This window comes from Lissotriton vulgaris, chromosome 6, assembly GCF_964263255.1.
Source record: "Lissotriton vulgaris chromosome 6, aLisVul1.2, whole genome shotgun sequence".
NCBI classification, from domain to species: domain Eukaryota; kingdom Metazoa; phylum Chordata; class Amphibia; order Caudata; family Salamandridae; genus Lissotriton; species Lissotriton vulgaris.
The window spans coordinates 452,837,106-452,859,039 of record NC_141694.1 but is presented as its reverse complement, the minus strand read 5'-3'; positions in this window follow the sequence as shown (position 1 = coordinate 452,859,039).

The following is a 21,934-nucleotide window of genomic DNA, read 5'->3' as shown; positions in this document are numbered from 1 at the left end:
TGCCTTCCAAAATACAATGTTTCGACTACTAACGTAGTCTTGTTCACACACCACATTGCACAAAGTTGAAACTTTTTTTATATCTTATGCAGTGAGGACACACCCATCTGGGTCCCACCTCCAAACGTGAGTCACATGGTTAAACATATAGAAAAAAACAGAAACAAAGCCTTATTTAAAGGAACAGTGCACTATAGCGCTATGTTTGTGTAACATTGTTGCAGGCCAAAATATAAACATTCATGCAGGCCTATTAACGGGCTCACATAGATCACTTCGTGATTCTGTACAAGTAGTTATATATACAGTGGCGTTAAAGCTGAATGTTGAAAATAACCGCATGAATGCGCAAAGATTTCTTATAGGGGTTACCTGAGAACCATATTGTGCATAAATGCATTGTATTCATAAATCACACATTAATCCTACGCAGGTAATTGCATATACAGTGTCATTTTACCTGAATGTCAGAAATAACCGCATGAATGCGAAAAAAAAAAAAAATCTTATAGGGTTGCCCTGAGAATAATAGTGTGCATGAACGCTATATAAACTTCACAAAACTATATACAGAATATATGAATATTAAACTGTCAAGGGCTTGCAACATAAATGTAAAGATACAAATCATAGCGGTGCCATGTAGTTTGTTACTCTGGCCAAAACAACCAAAAATATTGACCATAAAACACCAAAACAGCACCTATGTGTTAGACACACTTATAAATACATATAAGTCCTATTTACATGTATTTGAAAAAATATCTATATTTTGTTCATTCTTTCAATATCATCATTATATAAGAACTATTTACATCAAAAATGTGTATATAAGAAAAAAAGTGCCTAAGTAAATGTACAGTGTAACGAAATCACCAAAAAAAGAAATTCCCAAGTGTTTGTTTAAAAAACTGTGCTGTTCAGAGAACTAAGCAGCCAGACCTTAAAGAGATAGGACTACAGAATACCTAAAATAGGTGCTGGAATACAGGATTTCATATATATACACACTATGTACAATTTTTTAATTGTTCTCACGTTGTGTCCACTATATGAATGTTCTGCAGAGTATCTGTACAAAATGTATGTTCCTACAAAAAGTTGTGCAAGTCCTCCGTCGCATTCAACCCATTTGGTTGTTTGCTGTCGAGTTTAATAATGTACTGCGTTTCTAACCGGCGTAGTATTTTGTCACGGTCGCCTCCTCGTCTGAGGGGGGCAACAGCGTCAATGACATAATAGGTAAGACATGATAAATCTCTATTGTGCCTGCTGTTAAAATGACGCGCCACTGGGTATGCCCCATCATGGTTGACTATGGCTCTAAGGTGCTGCAGTATTCTGACATGCACCTGTGCACCGGTACTGCCCACATAACGTAGGCCGCAGGTACAAGTTAGGACATATACCGCAAATTCCGTGCGACAGTTGTAATTGCCTTGAATTAAAAATTCAGTATCAGTAAACGGAGTGCGGTAATGAGTGGTATTTTGTCCAAACTTGCATGCCCGACAGGAGGAACATTTGTGGAATCCCTTTCTTCCAAACCATTGATCTATCCTAGGCAATTCAGGACTAGATTGTGCTAGCTTGCTGCGCATGCTGAACGCACGCCTGAATGTAATTGTTGGTTTGTCAGGAGTTAGATCACATAAAACTCCATCAGTTTTTAAGACTGCCCAATGTTTATTTATTATGGATTTGATCTTGCGGTGCTGTCGACTATAGGTAGTTATTAGTCTGCTGGAATTGGAGGTTGCGTCAATGTCAAGGGGTTTAGGTAACAATAAAGAGTCCCTAGTTCTTTCACTACTCTTCTTTAATGCAGTAGCAAGACAGGATTTACTGTATCCTCTTGCCTCCAGTCTTGCAAGCATTGCGGATGCCCCTTCCTCAAACTTATCCTGAGTGTTACATATTCGCTTTAGGCGGAGCAATTCACCTAGCGGGATACTCATAATGACATGTTGTGGGTGACCACTGCTGGCATGAAGAATACTGTTGCCAGCAGTGGACTTCCTGTGGAGGGCAGTGATGATCTGATTGTTGGTAATGTTAATGGATACATCAAGAAACTCAGCAGTGCTTTCACTGATATTAGAAGTGAAAATTAAGTTGGATTGATTCTTGTTAAGTGCATCAACAAAAATCCGAGCACTGCTGATGTCCCCCTCCCACACACAAAAAATATCATCAATAAAGCGCATCCAATATTTAACGCATTCAAATCCAGCAATGCCTGGTAGCTCCTGCTCCTCCCACAGCCCAACGTGCAAGCACGCGTAGCTGGGGGAGAAGCAGGAACCCATGGCTACACCACGTATTTGTCTCCATATGTCCTTTCCAAACAAGAAAAAATTGTTATTTAAACACCATAATACCAGGTTACAAATCATTTTGTTGTGGCTGTAGTATACACAAGACTTACGTCCCAGGAAATGTTTTATGCCTTCAATTCCTTTATGATGTTGGATACACGTGTATAATGATTTAATGTCCAGGGTTATTATACACCAATCCTTCTGCCATGATATGTCTTCCAATTTGGATAAGAAGTCACCTGTATCTTTGATGTAGCTTGGTAGTGCCTGGACATGTTCTTGTAAATAAAAATCTATGTATCAAGAAACATTTACGCCCCTGTTGTTAATTGCGGAGATAATGGGTCTCCCGGGAGTTGGATTTTGCCTCTTGTGTACCTTTGGAATTAGGTACATATGCGGAATAACTGGATGTTCCTTCAGTAAAAATGCACATTCGGTGGAGGTAATTAGGTTGTCTCTTTTGTAGCCTAACAACATTTTTTTGATGCTCACCTTTGCTTGTTTGTACTGAACGCCATTGCTGAGTACATAGCAGTTCTCATTGTCCAGCTGGCGTTTTGCTTCAGCAATGTATTGCTCCTTTTGCCACAACACTATGTTCCCCCCCTTATCTGAGGGACTCACAATGATTTCTTGATTGTTAGATAACTTGGTCATTAAGTTGTGATACTCCTTGGTTGGAAAGCTGGACACGTCCTTTTTGGAGTAAACTTTTTTGTTGAGTCTTTTTAGGTCCTCAACAATACAGTTATGATAAATGTCCACCGCATCCTTGGGCATGACGGGGACAAATTTACTTTTGGGTTTGAAGGGACTTTCACCAGCACCTTTCTGGGGAACATTGATTTCACACAATTCCCTTTGGGTGTCAGGAACATCCGCATTTATATCCGTTGCTGGATTTGCCTTGTTGAGACTGCATAAAGTGATGAGAGTTCTTGCATCATTTGCTGGTACCAAAGCAGGACTTTGCTCACTAGTAGCATCTTTGTTTGAACCCGTTGTGTTGGCATCAGGCTTTGACTTGATCGCATAGAATTTTTGCAGTTTTAATTTTCTAATTTCTGTGGTTTAAAACAATCTGTTTTAACTGCCAATTTCACATTTTGACCTAATAATATCATGCCTTAAAAAAAGAAAATGTGCGTATGAGTGTGTTAGTATATATATATATATATATATATATACATCTAAAAAAAAAAAAAAAAATATATATATATATATATATATATATATATATATATATATATATATATATATACATATATATATATATAACTATATATATATATACTAGCTGTGCCCTGCCACACGTTGCTGTGGCTCAGTCTGGTTAAATGGAAGGGAAATAAAATAGTAAGCGCACATTTCTAATATGTTTGATTTCACAATGCATGTGGGTATACAATATGTTTTTGTGACTATTGTCTCTATGCGTCCCTTGTAGTTGTTGCGCATCAAGAAAATTGATAGGGTCTGTTCGACATTTCGATTAAAAACATGCGCGTTTTGTACATGCGCATATTCTAATCCAACGTTGTGTATCTATAAACATGCGCTAATGTTGCAAAATGAACCAACTCTTCCCCTCTTCTTCCACCCACTTCACGGTCAGCCATCCTGACACCAACTGTCCATCCTAATATATGTAGACTATTGTCTCTATACATCCCTTGTAGTTGTTGCGCAAGGTCTCCAAAGCCCCAGGGACCACCACTCGCTGGGGATTTATGTATTGTGGGAGGGCCGGCTCCTGCAGTGTCCCGGGATGTCCATCCCGCCCTCCCATAGCAAGGAAATCTGTTCTCTCTTTCAAAATATAAATCAGATTGCTTTTTCACATGGGCAGCTGCATGTTAGTAGCTCCCCATGGAGCTACTAACAGGGGGCCGCAATGAGCACCACGCTGGGTGCGTGACTTCTAATTTTACCGTAAAATAGCCCCTATCAGTAATTTCTAATATCCCCGGGGACCCCATCCCCCGGGGCTTACATAAAATGCTGGGGACCGGGAGGGGGAGCCAAAATGCCCCCACGGACCCAGCCGGCTCCCCGCGTCCTTCGGGAGCCTGCGTTGCTTCTCCACATGGGGAGATGCTAACTTGCATGTGGAAAAGTTATCTGGTTTGGATTTTGAAAGTGAGAACAGATTTCACTGCTCTGTCTTTCAAAATGCAAACCAAGTTTGCTATGGGAGGGCGGGCGCCGCAAGACTCCCCCCCTCTCATAGCAAACAGCAGTGTCCCTGGGGTAGGCACCCAGGACACTGCAGGAGCCGGCCCTGGGGGTGGAGGTCCCCAGGGCCCTCGAGGGCTCCAGGCTGGGGGCCATGCAGCCTCCCTCCCACAATACACAAAGCCCCAGGGGGTGGTGGTTCCCGGGGCTTGAGGGGGGTTGTTAAGGCCCTTCCACTTCTAATTTTGCAGGGGGGCCTTGGAGCCCACTCCAACGATTTATTTTATAGCTCGGGGGGGGGGGGGGGGGGGTTCTCACGGTTGCATAGAAAATATTCCGGTAAGATAACAGAGGATTTTGAAGTTCATTTTCAGCGTTTTTGTTGTAGGTTGCAGCCTTTAAAGCAGCAACAATTTTAACTCCGTCTTTGTAAATATGCCATTAAGTTTTGTAATGTCGACAATATTGTCTCCCATTTAAATACGCACAAAGTATTTATTGAAGTGCATTGTGAATCGTGAAGCAACACTGTCTAATTGTGATCGATAAAGAATTGAAAGAGTTGTGTACTTCTTTTGCTCGTAATGTGCATGGGGCAGATTTAAAAGTTCATTGCGCTACTGTTGCATCATTTTTAAGATGGGAAAAGTGATGCAAAAGTGGCTCAAGGGGCTTGTAAATCTGCTACACAGTGTTCTGTCTTACTTTGCTTTCCTTTCTGTCATGTAGAGGATCCTGGGTAAATATATAAGGTTTCTGTACAGCCAGTACCTTTCAACCCTACCCCCAAACTGCTGACTGCCTGTTACCCTAGTAACAGTTCATGGAACACTTAAGTGAGCACAGAGGTTAGAAGTTCACCACATTATATTGCTAATCGAAACAGTTACTGTGCTGGAGTTTTAAAAGTTTTCCATAGGAACCGTTAGTCGTAGAAGAAGTCAGTGTAAAATATAATAAAAACAATAGCGGGGGTTCGCTTGGACCCCATTAGTCCTTCACTCATGTTGGGAGGGGGTTGCAGTTGGCTGGGTAAATTATATCAGGAAAACAACAATGCGGCTTATTGTGGCTTTTCTTTAATATAATGTGGAATAATGTTTATTTATTAGGCAGTGTTCACTTTTGTTACGGATAGAGTCACTTTGTTACAGGAAATGTATTAATATGTAGGACGGCGTATTCTGTATATGTGCGTGGAACAAATGTAATTTTTAATAGGCCAAGGTGTTTCAACAACAAGCTTAATGTTCCTTGGGTGCGAACTATTGAAAGTAGAAGCGTTTTCTGCAATTCACTTCTGCTCCAGACAGTAGCAAGGACATCTAATTGGCTTACATGTTGTAAGGAGGACTTTCCTGAGCTTTATGTTGGTTGGTTGTGAACTATTGAAAGTAGAAATGTTGCCAGCCATTTGCTTCTGCTCTGCGGAATAGGATGCACATCTGATTTGCTGACGTGCTCCAAGGAGGACTTTCCCAAGCTTAATGTTGATTGGCTGTTAACTGTTGAAAGTAGAAGTGTTGTTAGCGATTTCTTCCCTCTAGGCGGAGTATTAGGGATATTTAATTGGATAACGTGTTCTAAGCGGGACCTTACAAAGCTTAATGTTCATTGGCTAGGAAGCATTTAAAGTAGAAGTTATGGCAGTCATTCCTTCCTTCTCTGCGGAACAACATGGACATTTTATTGGCTAAAGTGTTTCGAGCACAAGTTTGCTCCATATTGGGTGGGAATGGTTCACTGTTGTCAGTGATTTTGTGACAAACTTCCAAAGGAGTATGGGAAAAGAAAGTAGTAGAGGGGAGATTAGGAACACTATTAACTCTGTACAGTGGCCACAAGGTGGTGGACAGGGATTATGAAGGTAAAAATTGTTGTTATATGTTTTAAGGGCCATTTATATAATTGGTGTGTGGTGTACAAATCACGGCGGAAAAATGACAGTGTCTTGCGATGTTTTTTTTATCAAGTTTGCGGATGGGATACTTCCCAGGAGCACTATTTACTTATAATGTAGTGTTTACTTTTCTGATGGGGAGGTGTGGTTGTGCAGCAAAAATGTCAGTCTAGATTTCAAACAGTTTTATTTACCAAATACAAATAAACTTTCTTCAGAAAATGCTGCTGTATATATGAAAGGGGTGACAATTAAAAATGCAAATTCATAAAATATCAGTTAAGTGTGGCCATACCCTCCTTTTTTCTGCTACAGTTTGTAAAAGTGTTGCCCCATATTCTTGATAATGTAAGAGGGCATCAGCTACTTTTAGATAAAGTAGAATAGAGTGCTACAACAAACACTCCCGCACTACATTATCTGAGGTCAGGAGAACAAGTAAAAAACAGTTAAATACAAGTGACTTCATATTACATAGAAATGTATGCATTATTATTTTTCAAATTTGTATTCTGTAGAATTCAGGAACGTTCTGTCGTAGTGCTTAGAAGTCGCACACTGTTCCGCTAACAAATCACATACTCACTGAAGAATATAAGGATGGTACTATTATAATATACAGAACTGGTCCTTTATATTCTTTAGGGAGAAGGTGAATAGGAACCGCAAATGATAAGAACAGAAATTAGAAAATAACATTCAGAAATGCAGGGTTTATCAAATATTTAAAGTAACAAAGTATGCAGGAAAGCTATATTTTTTATTCTGCAATTTCGTAAATTATGCTCCCTGAAAAAATATCTGATTAAGTACGTTCTAATGTATCCTAAGCTGTATTGCAGATGGCGACGAAAAAAGCTCCTATTTCTCTTCTTTAACAATAGGAAATTCTATTACAATATAACGATTAATATAATTGTTACAGTAAAAAGAAAAGGAAAATAAAGTAATCTATTTAACAGAACATCCATAACGAAATACTTTCGAGCGGTAATTATTTTCTGAGCTTCCTTTCTCCGGTAGGTCGTGGCAACGGGTCATAAACTCCTCTGAGATCATGACTGGGAAAATTATAATATATATAATCAAAGTATATGATCAAAAGGGGGGAACAGACTAAAAACCAGAAGCTGGTGACGTTGCTTATATATCTTTACTCTTTGTGACGATGGGTCATGAACTCCACTGACATTAGCATAATTGTTAAATTATAATATACATAATAACAGTATATAATCCCTAGGGAAAACACACTAACAACTGGAAGGTGGTGACGTTGATTGTAAATGTTTAGGGTTTGCGCCAACAGGTCACCAACACCTCTGAAGCGAAGTACTGTGTCAATATTATAATATAGAAAGTCACAATATATAAGCGGAAAGAAGCCAGAAAAGGAGCAATGTTTGTTGTAAACTATCTGTTTCTGAAAACCAGCTGCTGATGTTACAGAGAAAAAGGGAAAAACATGCAATAACACTTTTTTCTAGATATAAATGTATAATCATTGATAAATAGCCACAAATTATAACTAACTACTATGCCATAATGAAACAACTTACAACTCCGGAATATGTTTGTTGATGCAAAACAAGGCTCCGATGCTAGAAAAGGGAACCTGCATCACAGATTGGCAACGCAGAAATAACATGCAAAAATGAAACTTATCGCACAATAGGTGTGGTTTATATAGTTTTTTGTTGTTTAGTAGTCTATGGACGGAAGATTCGTCTCCGCCTATGTAGTTGTCACGTTTTACAGTTTACACGTCCTCACGTTTTAACTGTTTTACTTGTGCACATGTTGGGAAAAGTTACAAACTGCGAAGCTGTAAAGGTTTCGGTTTCCATAGAAATATGTATAAGGTCCTTATTATCTACATACGTTGGAGAGTTTAAAAAGTGTTACCGTTTGCATTCTCTTGATTAAAAACATCCTAATAGAAGATATAAAAAAAATATAGTTTACAATAGAAGAAAAAAAATGTATTAATATTTGTTATCACTATGCATTTTAATTTAAAAAATGCCAGCATTTGTGAAGCGTAAAGGTACCCCCAGAAAGGTGTGCCGGCGCTTGGGGCTTTGGGAAGATTAAGCAAGGTGTTACCTACAGTGAGATAGTGGTGGGCTAAGATACTGATGGACTTTGGAATCGAACTAATCGCACAATAGGTGTGGTTTATATAGTTTTTGGTTGTTTAGTAGTCTATGGACGGAAGATTCGGCTCCGCCTATGCAGTTTTCACGTTTTACAGTTTACACGTCCTCACGTTTTAACTGTTTTACTTGTGCACATGTTGGGAAAAGTTACAAACTGTGAAGCTGTAAAGGTTTCAGTTTCCATAGTAACATGTATAAGGTCCTTATTATCTACATACGTTGGAGAGTTTAAAAAGTGTTACCGTTTGCATTCTCTTGATTAAAAACATCCTAATAGAAGATATAAAAAATACAGTTTACAATAGAAGAAAAAAAACGTATTAATATTTGTTAACACTATGCATTTTAATTTAATTAATTAATGCCAGCATTTGTGAAGCATAAAGCTACCCCCAGAAAGGTGTGCCGGCGCTTGGGGTGTTGGGAGATGTTACCTACAGTGAGATAGTGGTGGGCTAAGATACTGATGGACTTTGGAATCGAACTGTGAACGCTGAGGTTTTATAGGTGCTGCGTCATACTTTTACCACATTTATATGTTACTTACTGCTAATTAAGTTGAAAATATTCTTCAATTATAAGTAGGGCTCCTTGATTTATGTTTTTACTGATTTTTACAGATAAATACAGACAGAAAAGTATTTATTTTCCTCTCTGTCTTTATTTTAAAGTGTGGACAAATACGGAAATTGGGTTATTTTTTTGAGCGTTTGTAAATGCTGTCAATGATGAGTAGTAGGACAATAGGTCTGTTGTTCTAAAAGTAAAAGGGTAAAAACAATAAAAGACTTTTAGTAAAGAGCCTTAAAGAGCAATATATATCCTCGTATAAGAAAATGTGCACATGTTAATATGAAGGTTGTGTATAGTTTTTCATCTAAGCGTGTTTACATGAGTGAAAACGGTAATTCTTTCAGCCATGAGTGCATATTTATCAGTAAAATAAATGTGGAAATATACTAATTTCAGATTCATTTTTTTACTAAACCCGAAATATATATGGGTAAATACACAAACAATTATTTTAAAACAAATATGGATAAATACAGATGGAAATGTCCCAAATACTAAATACCATGAAACCAGGAGGTATAATTATAATTAATAAAACACTTCTGTTAAGTTTCTTTCTACTATAAAAAGTATACACATGTTTTAAAATTTTACTTAACAAACACTGTAGGTTATAAGGATATTGTAGTTAGAACTTAGCATTTAAAAAACCTTTGAAATTCACTGAAAAAAACAAAAGTTTCATACAAGTTATAGTTAGGAATTATCATTTAAAAAACCTTAGAAATTCATTGAAAAAAAAATAGGTTTCAGGGTTGTTATAGTTAGCTGGACATTTCACTCATACAAAACCATTGAAATTCTTCCATTATAGTTAATTCTACTAAGTATAACTCGCACGCCCGCAATCCACTGCTGATGATGTCAGATATTACATCATTCATGACATGGTCAGTGACATCACTAATGACATCACTGTCGACATCTCAAATGACATCACTGATGACATCACTAATGACATCATGCACATGACAATCAGGTACACCTCATCATACACTAGTATAACCTTTCATCACTCACTGTAAAAGTACCATATTTGAATCTATTGACACACCAATACAACTTTCTAAAAACCCACTCAGTGATGATTAAATCTACACACACATCTAAACACTTCCCTATAGATTCACTCATACATGCTAATAAAGATCAATACAACACTATTAAATATACTTATACACCTACATCAACATTACACACCAGCACATACCCTATTCACTTATGCAGTCATCCTACTCACTTATGCAAACAATTGACCCTACTTACATTTACTAAGCTACACACTTATAAAAACACCAGTGTATTTATTCATATAGATAATAACTCATACTTAGCACAAGTATACCATTTTCAATACAGTCACTCATACAATCATTGAGTCTTATGTATACTTATTTATATACAACTGTCACATACATTGCCTTTTACATTTCTACTTTGTTGGACATATATCATTGAGAAATATAGTTACTCATCAACACACCCATAAACAGATTCACTCACCCAAAACAACTGTTTTCACATACACTCTTTTTCTCATATGTGTACTTAATCAACTATTTATACATCTTTAGACTGTTCCACACCTTCCATCTAATACACACACATTCACTCTCTCATACAAATACTCTTAACTAATTAATAACTAATATAGAATTTCACATACCTTGTAACCAACTTATGCAGTTTACACAACAAGACACAGTGAAACAAATATTCACACAGTAAATCACTATTGCATATATTTAGTGAGACACTTTAATTTACTCACTTACCCAGTCAATTACAGTAGTACTAAATCGTACTAAATCCTCCATCCAGACACTTCTACATCCACGCAGCCTTTAATGCAGATTCCTATATATATAATAATTATATAAATAAAAAACCAAACCCCATTCACTGGATGATGTCATCAGTGATGTCATTTGAGATGTCATCAGTGATGTCACTGACCATGTCATAATTTATGTAATATGTGACATAATCAGCAGTGGATTGCGGGCGCGGCGAGTTATACGTAGTACAACTAACTATAACAGAGGAATTTATTTAATTATTTATTTGATTTATATAGCGCGTTATAACCCAGGGGTCTCTAAGCGCTTTGTCAGAATCGTACATCGAGTACAGTGGAGAACAGCTAGTCATAAAAATTACAGGCCAATTCGAATGGTTTTGTATACGAGTCAAATGTCCAGCTGACTATAACACCCCTGAAAACCTATGTTTTTTTCAGTGGATGGGGTCCCCGGGGCCATAATTGACCCCAAAAATTTAATTTGTTTTTAAAAACGGCTGGCCAGGCATCCTTCTGTTACTCTGTTACTTCTTTCTGTACTTCCATTGGTTCTTTCTGCATGGCTCTTGCCTCTTTCTGCATCTCTCTTGCCTCTTTGAGCACCTCTGCACTTCTCTCTCTTCATTCTGCATCCATCTTGCCTCTTTCTGAAACTCTGATGCTTCTTTCTGCAGCTGACTTATCTCTTTCAGCAACTCTCTTGATTTGTTTTGCCAATCTCTTGCCCCTTTCTGCACATTACTTGCCTCTTTCAGCACCTTTGTTGCTTTTTTCTTCAGGTCTCTTGCCTCTTTCTGCACCCCTCTTCTCTCTTTCTGCACCTATCTTGCCTCTACTTGCACCCCTCTTCCCTCTTTCTGTACTTTTCCTGCATGTTTCTGCACCTCTCTTGCCTCTTTCTGTAGCTCTGTTGACTCTTTCTGCACTTCTTTTGCTCTTTCTGCACCCTTAGCGCCTCTTTCAGCACCTATTATTGGTTTCTGCACTTCACTTTCTTCTTTCTGCACCCCTCCTGCCTCTTTCTGTACCTCTCTGGCCTCTTTCTGCACCCCTCCTACCTTTTTCTGCACCCCTCTTGGCAACTCTGTTGGTTCTTTCTGTACTTCTCTTCCTTCTTTCTGCATTCCTTCTGCCTCCTTCTCTACCTGTGTTGCCTCTTTCTGCACCCCTCTTTTTTTCTTTCTGCTCCTCTCTTGCCTCTTTCTGCACCACTGTTCTCTCTTTCTGTACCTCACTTGCCTCTTTCTGTACTTCACTTGCCTGTTTCATCACCTCTGTTGTTTTTTTCTGCATATCTCTTGCCTCTTCTGCACCCCTCTTTTATCTTTCTGCACCTCCCTTGCCTCTTTATGCACCCCTGTTCCTTATTTCTGTACCTCTCATGCTCTTTCAACACCCTTGGCTCCTCTTTCAGCACCTCTGTTACTTCTTTCTGCACTTCTCTTCCTTCTTTCTGCACCTCTCGTTCTTCTTTCAGCACCTCTGTTGCTTTTGTCTGCAGATCACTTGCCTCTTTCTGCACTTCACTTGCCTCTTTCAGCACCTCTGTTTCTTTTTTCTACAAATCTATTGCCTCTTTCTGCACCCCTCATTTCTCTTTCTGTACCTCTCTTGCCTCTTTTTGTTCCCATGTTCCCTATTGCTGTGCCTTTCCTGTCTATTCTGCGCCTCTCTTGCTGCTTGCTGTACCTCTGTTGCCTCTTTCTGCAATTTTCTTGCCTCGTTTTTCACCCCTTTTGCCTCTTTCTGCACTTCTGTTGCTTCTTTCTGCACTTCTTTTTTTTTAAACAGATTTTATTTGTTGCATGATAGGAACACATCAAGAAATCCTCTGACATCCAGAGGCAATCACTAGAACAAGTTGTCACGGGCTTTGACATGCAAACATTTTCATATGTAAATAAACAGTCGAGTGAATAAACAAAGAAATGCATTATTGTACAACTCCCCCGCCCTCCCCCACCTACCCTCAACTCCCCCCTCCCTCCCGTGCGTGCCACTGCTCACTCCGTCCGTGTCGTGCTAGGCGTGTTGCAATGTCCGCCATATCATAGGCCATCCGGCTGTTAGATTAGTTGTATTACATCCTCCTCTGGAGGCGGGTCCAGGTCCAGGGCACCCCCTGGCAACATACACATGCTGTTCTAGGCCCATACAAAAGTCCATTACGTTCTGCCAAGCTATAAATGAGGGGGCATGGGGCGCCTTCCAAGATCTCGCAATGTCCCTTTTGGCCAAAGTCAGCCCCAACAGTAGCAAATGGCGCTTATACCGGTTGCCCCCACTCCAGCCATCACATGAAGGAGAGCATATTTAGGGTCTTTCTGTAGCTCCCAGGCCAGAACCTCATTCAAACATCGAAACACTCTGTCCCAGAACCTCCGGAGAACCCTGCAGTCCCACACTGTGTGTAATTAGCGTCCCCACCTCTGAGCTGCACCTCAGACAATCAGGGGATGCTATCAATCCCGCTCTCCACAAGCGCTGTCTAGTGCGGTAGGTACGATGAAGGTACCTGAATTGTATCAGTCGCAAGCGCCTGGAGATTTCCGCTCCCCTGGGTCCCTTCAGCGCCTACACCCAATCCTCCTCGTCTAGCTCCCCAACATCCTGCTCCCACTGGGTCCTGAGATGGGCAAGGTCTGAAGCACTGCGTCGTACAAGGGTTTGGTATATCCGGCAGTTCTCCCATAAAGACTTTGGCCTCAATAGGACTAAATTCTGGTATGTCTTCCACTCCCTGGAGACACGGGGTCAGAGCATGACGGAATTGGAGGTATCTATAGAATTATGTTTGCGGCATTTCGAACTCCTCCCATAACATGGCAAAGGACTTGAGCAGTCCCCCCGACATGACATCGCCCAACGTAGAGCTGAATATCGCATCCCAACTCCGGAAGCCCACCAAGGCCGCTAGCTGAGGTAATCTTCCATTTTGCCACAAAGGGGTCTCCAGAGTCAGGACATTCCACCAGCCTATCCTGTGCAGGGCCTGTCGCCATATCTGAAAGACCACCTACGTGACGGATGGCAGGGATCTCCGAAGAGATGCAGAGTATAGCAGCATGTGGAGGGAGGCAGAGCCCATGAGGGCACGTTCCACCACATAAGCAGGGTCTCCCCTGTCCGCATACCACTAGTACTAGAAGGTGGGATGCCTGATAATAGGACAGTATGTCCGACTTGGCAAAGCCTCCGGTATAAGTGGAGCAAAAGCATGTCCGCAGCGCTACCCGCACCGCCCCCCCCTCCCACAAAAAGCCACTCAACGCCGCGTTCAGGCGCCGGAACCAAGATTGTGGAACCAACGCTGGGTGATTCTGTAATTGATACAATAAACACGGAAGCGCGACCATCTTAAAGATGGCAGATCGGCCCTGAATGGAGAGCGGCATCCTGGCCCACGCCTTAAGATCTTCTCGCTTGCGTTCCCAGACAGGGGTTATATTACGCTCCATGGCCATGGATGCATCCTCCGTGAGATACACCCCCAGATATTTCACTCCATCTACGGCCACCTGAATCCCGTCGGCCCACTCACCAATTGGTTGCGGGCCCCCTAGAGTTCAGAGGGTGGACTTCCCGGGGTTCATATAGAGTCCAGATGTTTCTCCAAAAATTAGAAGGATCCACAGAATGCGAGGCCCCGATCGATCCAAGTCGGTGAGAAAAAAAGCACATCATCGGCGTATAGGGCTATCCTATCCATCACACCAGTCGACCACTGAAAACCCCTCAATTGGGCATCGATCCGCACCCATGCCGCGAGGGGTTCTATTGCAAGTGCAAAAAGGTACAGGGAAAGGGGGCACCCCTGCCAAGTTCTCCGCTGGATACTAAAAGAATGGGAGATTCCTCCGCCCACACGCACCGCTGCCGTCAGGTCCATATATAGGAGCCGTACATATGCCAAGAAGCGGGGGCCCAAGTTCAGACGGCCGAAGAGGGCAAATAAATACGTCCAGCTCAAAGAGTCAAACGCCCTATCCATGTCCGCCAGCAGCAGAGCAGCTCGTTCTTCCAGGCCCCGCCAGGCTGAAATCGCAACTTGAGCTCGCCTGATGTTATGCCGAGTGGCTCGGTGGGGCATAAAGCCGGCTTGGTCCGGGTGGACCAAATCTTTGATATGGGGCTTGAGTCTGTTGGCAAGGGCCTTCGCCAGTACCTTGACCTCGGTGTTGAGCAGCGAAATAGGTCAGTAGGACTCGTGTCTCTCCAGGGGGCGCCCTGGCTTCAAAAAAACTACTACCTCCGCATGTCTCCAGTCTAGAGGCAGCGTACCCTTCCCACGTGCCTCTTCGAGAACTGGTCGAAAGTGTGGTGTCAACTGCGTCGCAAATTGTCGAAAAAATTTGCTCGGAAACCCGTTCGGACCCGGTGCCTTGCCTGGGTTCAGTTCGCCCAGAGCCGTGGCCAGCTCGTCGTCCGTCAGTGGCCGGTCCAGTGCATCGCGAACCTCATCCAAAACGGCCCTCAGTGGAAGATCATCTATGAACCGCTGTACCATTTCAGCAGCCAGGCACTCCCGGGGAGCATACAAAGTCTCATAGGAAGAGGCAAAGCTACCCGCTATCGCACCGGGCTCCAATAGCGGCTCCCCATCCGGGGCAACTATCTGGGGTAGTGGCTGCGCGTGCATAATGCCCTGACACAGGCGATGAAGCATTTTACAGGACTTGTTGCCCCATTGGTATATGCAGCTTTGCATGGCTAGCCAACACTAGCCGACGTCTCTCTTGTTCGCCGTCTGCCCCATGACCCCTACGCTTCTTTCTGTACTTCTAATGCCTTTCTGTACCTCTCGTACTTCTTTCTGCAAATCTCTTGCCTCTTTCAGCACCTCTCTTGCTTTTTTTGCAGATCTCTTACTCTTTCTGCACCCCTCTTTTCTCTTTACGCACCTCTCTTGCCTCTATCTGCACCCCTGTTCCCTCTTTCTGCTCTTTTCCTGCCTGTTTCTATACCTCGTTTACCTCTTTCTGTTCCTCTCTTACCTCTTTCTGCACCTATGTTCCCTCTTTCTGTATCTCTGTTGCCTCTTTCTGTACCTCTGTTGCCTCTTCCTTCACTTCTCTTGCTCTTTCTACATCCTTTGCACCTCTTTCAGCACCCCTTTTACTTCTTTCAGCACTTCTCTTCCTTCTTTCTGCACCTCTCTTTCTTATTTCAGCACCTCTGTTGCTTTTGTCTGCAGATCTCTTGCCTCTTTCTGCACCTCATGTGGCTGTTTCAGCACCTCTGTTGCTTTTTTTCTACAGATCTCTTGCCTCCTTAAGATCCCCTCATTTCTCTTTCTTTACCTCTCTTGCCTCTTTCTGTTCCCCTGTTCCCTCTTTCTGTACCTTTCCTGCCTGTTTCTGCACCTCTCTTGCCGCTTGCTGTACCTCTGTTGCCTCTTTCTGCACTTTCCTTGCCTTGGTTTTCACCCCTTTTGCCTATTTCTGCACCTCTGTTGCTTCTTTCTGTACTTCTATTGCCTCTTTCTGTACCTCTCTTACTTCTTTATGCAAATCACTTGCCTCTTTCACCACCTCTCCTGCTTTTTGTTGCAGATCTCTGCCTCTTTCTGCACCCCTCTTTTCTCTTTCCGAACCTCTCTTGCCTCTATCTGCACCCCTGTTCCCTCTTTCTGCACTTTTCCTGCCTGTTTCTGTATCTCTTTTACCTCTTTCTGTTCCTCTGTTGCCTCTTTCTGTACTTCTTGTGCTCTTTTTGCACCATTTGTGCCTCTTTCAGCACCTCTGTTACTTATTTCTGCACTTCTCTCCCTTCTTTCTGCACCCTCCTGCCTCTTTCTGTACCTCTCTTCACCCCTCCAAACTTTTTCTGCACCTCTCTTGCCTCTTTTTGTACCGCTGTTGGTTCTTTCTTTCTGCACTTCTCTTGCTTCTTTCTATACCTCTGTTGCTTCTTTCAGCAATTCTCTTGCCTCTTTCTGCATTTCTCTTGCTTGTTTCTGCCCTTCTTTTGCGTCTTTCGGCACCTCTGTTGCCTCTTTTGGCACCTCTGTTGCCTCTTTTGGCACCTCTGTTGCTTCTTTCTGCACCCCTCCTGTTTCCTCTTTGTGCAACTCTCTTGCCTCTTTTTATACCTCTCCTCCCTCTTTCTGCAGCACTCTTGCCTCTTTGTGTACCTCTGTTGCTTCTTTCTGCACTTCTCTTGTCTCTTTCTGTACCTTTCAGTCATCTTTCAGAACCTCTGTTGCTTCTTTCTGCACTTGTCTTGTTTTTGTCTGCACTGCTGTTGCCTCTTTCTACATCCCTTTTGCCTCTTTTAGCACCTCTTTTGCTTATTTCTGCACATCCTTCTCCACTTTATGCACCCCTTTTGCCTCTTTGGGCACATATGATGCTACTGTCTGCACTTCTATTGCCTTTTTATGTACCTGCTTGCTTATTTCTGAAGCTGACCTGCCTCCTTCAGCACCCCTTCCCTCTTTCTGTACCTCTCCAGCCTCTTTCTGTACCTCTACCGCCTCTTTCCACACTTCTCTTGCTCTTTCTGCCTCCTTCGCGCCTCTTTCAGCACCTCTGTTACTTCTTTTTGAACTTCTCTTACTTCTTTCTGCACCTCTATTTCTTCTTTCTTTCTGCATCTCTGTTGCTTTTCTCTGTAAATTTCTTGCCTCTTTATGTATGCCTCTTTTCTCTTTCTGTACCTCTCTTGTCTCTTTTTGCACCTCTATTTTTTCTTTCTTTTTGCAGTGTACTTTCTTCTTTCTGTACCTTACTTGCCTCTTCCTTCACTTTTCTTACTTCTTTTTGCACCTCTCTTGCTTCTTTCAGCGATTCTCTTGCCTCTTTCTGCACTTCTCCTGCTTGTTTCTGCACCTCTCTTGCGTCTTTTTGCACCTCTGTTGCCTCTTTCTGCACCTCTGTTGCTTCTTTCTGCTCCCCTCCTGCCTCTTTCCTCTTTGTGCAACACTCTTGGCTTTTTTTACACCTCTTTTCCCTCTTTCTGCATCACTCATGCCTCTTTGTGTACCTCTGTTGCTTCTGTCTGCACTTCTCTTGTTTTTTTGCGCTGCCGTTGCCTCTTTCTATATCCCTCTTGCCTCTGTTAGCACCTCTTTTTCTTCTTTCTGCACTTCCATCTCCACTTTCTGCACCCCTTTTGCCTCTTTGTGCACATCTGATGCTTCTTTTTGCACTTCAATTGCCTATTTCTGCACCTGCTTGCTTATTTCTGCAGCTGGCCTGCCTCTTTCAGCACCACTTCCCTCTTTCTGCACCTCTCTTGCCTCCTTCAGCACCCATTCCCTCTTTCTGTATATGTCCTGCCTCTTTCTGTACATATACTGCCTCTTTCTACACTTCTCTTGCTCTTTCTGCACCCTTTGCGCCACTTTCAGCACCTCCAATACTTCTTTTTTGCACTTCTCTTCCTTCTTTCTGCACCTCTCTTGCTTCTTTCTGTACCTCTATTGCTTTTTTCTGTAAATCCCTTGCCTCTTTCTGTATGCCTCCTTTCTCTTTCTGTTCCTCTTTTGCCTCTTTCTGCACCTCTGTTGCCTCTTTCTGCACTTCCCTTCCTTATTTCTGTATCGCTCTTGCTTCTTTCAGCACCTCTATTGCTTTTTTCTGCAGATCTCTTGCCTCTTTCTGCACCTCACTTGCCTCTTTCAGCACCTGTTGCTTTTTCTGCAGATCTCTTACCTCTTTCTGTACCCCTCATTTCTCTTTCTGCACCTCTTTTGTCTCATTCTGCACCCCTGTTCCCTCTTTCTGCACGTTTCCTGTCTGTTTCTGCTTTCTGTACCTCTGTTTCTTCTTTCTGTGCCCCTTTTGCCTCTTTCTAAACTTCTCTTGCTCTTTCTGCATCCGTCGTGCCTCTTTCAGCACCTCTGCTACTTTTTTTTTAACTTCTCTTACTTCTTTCTGCACCTCTCTTGCTTCTTTCTGCACCTCTGTTGCTTTTCTCTGTAAATCTCTTGCCTCTTTCCGTATGCCCCTTTTCTCTTTCTGTACCTCTCTTGTCTCTTTTTGCACCTCTGTTTTTTCTTTCTTTTTGCAGTGTTCTTTCTTCTTTCTGTACCTTGATTGCCTCTTTCTGCACTTCCCTTGTTTCTTTCTATACCTCTCTTGCTTCTTTCAGCAATTCTCTTGCCTCTTTCTGCAATTCTCCTGCTTGTTTCTGTACCTCTCTTGCATCTTTTTGCACCTCTGTTGCCTCTTTCTGCACCTCTGTTGCTTCTGTCTGCTCCCCTCCTGCCTCTTTCCTCTTTGTGCAACTCTCTTGCCTCTTTTTACACCTCTTCTCCCTCTTTCTGCATCACTCTTGCCTGTTGGTGTACCTCTGTTGCTTCTGTCTGCACTTCTCTTGCCTCTTTCTGCACCCATCGGCCCTCTTTTAGCACCTCTTTTGCTTCTTTCTGCACTTCCTTCCACACTTTCTGCACGCCTTTTGCCTCTTTGTGCACATCTGATGCTTCTTTCTGCACTTCTATTGCCTTTTTCTGCACCTGCCTTGCTTCTTTCTGCAGCTGACTTGCCTCTTTCAGCACACCTTCCCTCTTTCTGCATCTTTCCTGCCTCTTTCTGTTCCTCTATTGCCTCTTTCTACACGTCTCTTGCTCTTTCTGCACTTCTCTTCCTTCTTTCTGCACCTCTCTTGCTTCTTTCAGCACCTCTTAATTTTTTGTCTGTAAATCTCTTGCCTCTTTCTGTATGCCTCTTTTCTCTTTCTGCAACTTTTTTGCCTCTTTCTGCACCTCTGTTGCCTCTTTCTGCACTTCCCTTCCTTCTTTCTGTACCTCTATTGCTTCTTTCAGCATCTCTGTTGCTTCTTTCTGCAGATCTATTGCCTCTTTCTGCACCTCACTTGCCTCTTTTTTCTGCAGATCTCTTAACTCTTTCTGTACCTTTCCTACCTCTTTCTGTCCCCTCTTGTCTCCATCTGCACCCCTGTTCCCTCTTTCTGCACCTTTCCTGCCTGTTTCTGCACCTTTCTTGCCTCTTTCTGTTCTTCTGTTGCCTCTTTCTTCACTTCTCTTGCTCTTTCTGCACCCTTTTTGTCTTTTTCAGCACTTCTCTTATTTCTTTCTGCACTTCTCCCTTCTTTCTGCACCCCTCCTGCCTCTTTCTGTACCTCTCTTGTCTCTTTCTGGACCCGCATTGCCTTTTTCTGCACCCCTCTTTCTTCTTTTTGCACCTCCGTTGGTTGTTTCTGCACTGCTCTTGCTTCTTTCAGCACCTCTGTTGTTTCTTTTAGCAATTATCTTGCCTCTTTCTGCACTTCTCTTCCTTCTTTCTGTACCCCTCCTGCCTCTTTCTGTACCTGGCTTGCCTGTTTCTCTACCTCTCTTGAATCGATCTGCACTTCACTTGCTTCTTTCTGCACCTCTGAGTTAGAGGTAATTGTAATGCCGCTGCACTGTTATGTACTAGGGCCTTACAGGGGAGTTCATGCCAATCTCAGGGGTACCCCAATCCATAGTGTCCCCTAGTGTATGTAGGTTTGTTCACTTTATTATAAGTGTCTTTCAGCATAGCTCTGGCTCCGGGCCTGGTTAGTCAGTGTCAGTTACCACCGGTACTAATCAGAAAAACATTGGGGGCATGACTTTGCAACAAGGCCTCTTTATGCACCTCTGTTGAACCTTTCTGCATTTCTCTTGCTTCTTCCTGCACTTTTTGTGGTCTTTCTGGACTTCTGTTGCTCTTTCTGCATTTCTCTTGCTTCTTTCTGCACCTTTTTTCCTCATTTATCACATGTCCTACCTCTGTAGGCATAGTTAGAAATTAGCATTTAAAAAAACCTTTGAAATACACCCAAAAAACCATAGGTTTCAGGGACGTTATAGTTAGTTTTAGCATTTGAAAAAACTTTGAAATTCACTGAAAAAACCATAGGTTTCAGCGACATTATAGTTAGAAGTTAGCATTTAAAAAACCTTTGAAATTCACTTAAAAAACACAGGTTTCAGTTATAGTTAGTTGGACATTTCACTCATACAAAACCAGAGAAATCGGCCATTATAGTTAGTTGAGCTAAGTATAAATCGTGCCCCCGCAATGCACTGCTGATGATGTCACATAATACATCACTCATGACATGGTCAGTGATATCACTGATGACATCACTGAAGAGATCCCAAATGACATCACTGATGACATAATCCAGTGACTGTGTTTCTATAAAGATTAAATATGTTTTATATACATAAATGCCAAGGTGTATTGAAGAATTAGTGGGTATATGAGTTACTGAATGCATGGGTTAGTGACTAAACTGTAGAAGAGAGCAGCAGGAAAACACTCCCGCCTCTGCAATATTTTTAAAGAGGTCTTCCTTGTCCACTCTTTTTAATCTTACCACTCGGACCCTTGAATAATGTTCTGTTTCTGGGTAACGAGGGGGTAATTTTAATTCACTCACTCAGTTTCTTTGAGCACAAACCCACAGTCACAACTGCGCATTAGTCCTGAAAGGATCTCCGACAAAGAGCCCCCTCGCAGGCCCCATGGGGTACAGCAGCACCACCCCCATGAGGAGCAAAACACCCGATAATAAAGCATGACACCGGCATGGGTGTGTAAGGGCACTTTTTCCTACAGGAGGAATTCCACCCACCTTCATCGATATCCAACCTCCATTGTGAGTAACATTCACTCACAAGTCTCTTTTAGCTACCAAGTTAGTCTGTTTCTCTCTTTCTTTTCCAATTAGAAACAGTAACCCCCTAGTGATTACTACATTAAATATTGGGAGCACTGATACTGATACTGGACCTTTCCTTTCCATTTAGCTCCCAGTCCACCCTCTGCAGTGTGTTGTGGTTTAGTGCAATATTGTCAGCAAATGTTGCCAAAAAAGAACTCATTCCCGGTTATATATAGGTTATATTTGGTAAGGGCAGATCATTTGCAATAGTGGCTGTTACAGCCATGAACCTGATCAAAGAAGAGCCTGTTTACCCTGGTGTCCCTTTATACCACTTCAAAGTGCTTAGTGTATCGTATTGAATGTTCCCAATAAAAGTGTTAAGTGCTGAATAAAGTGC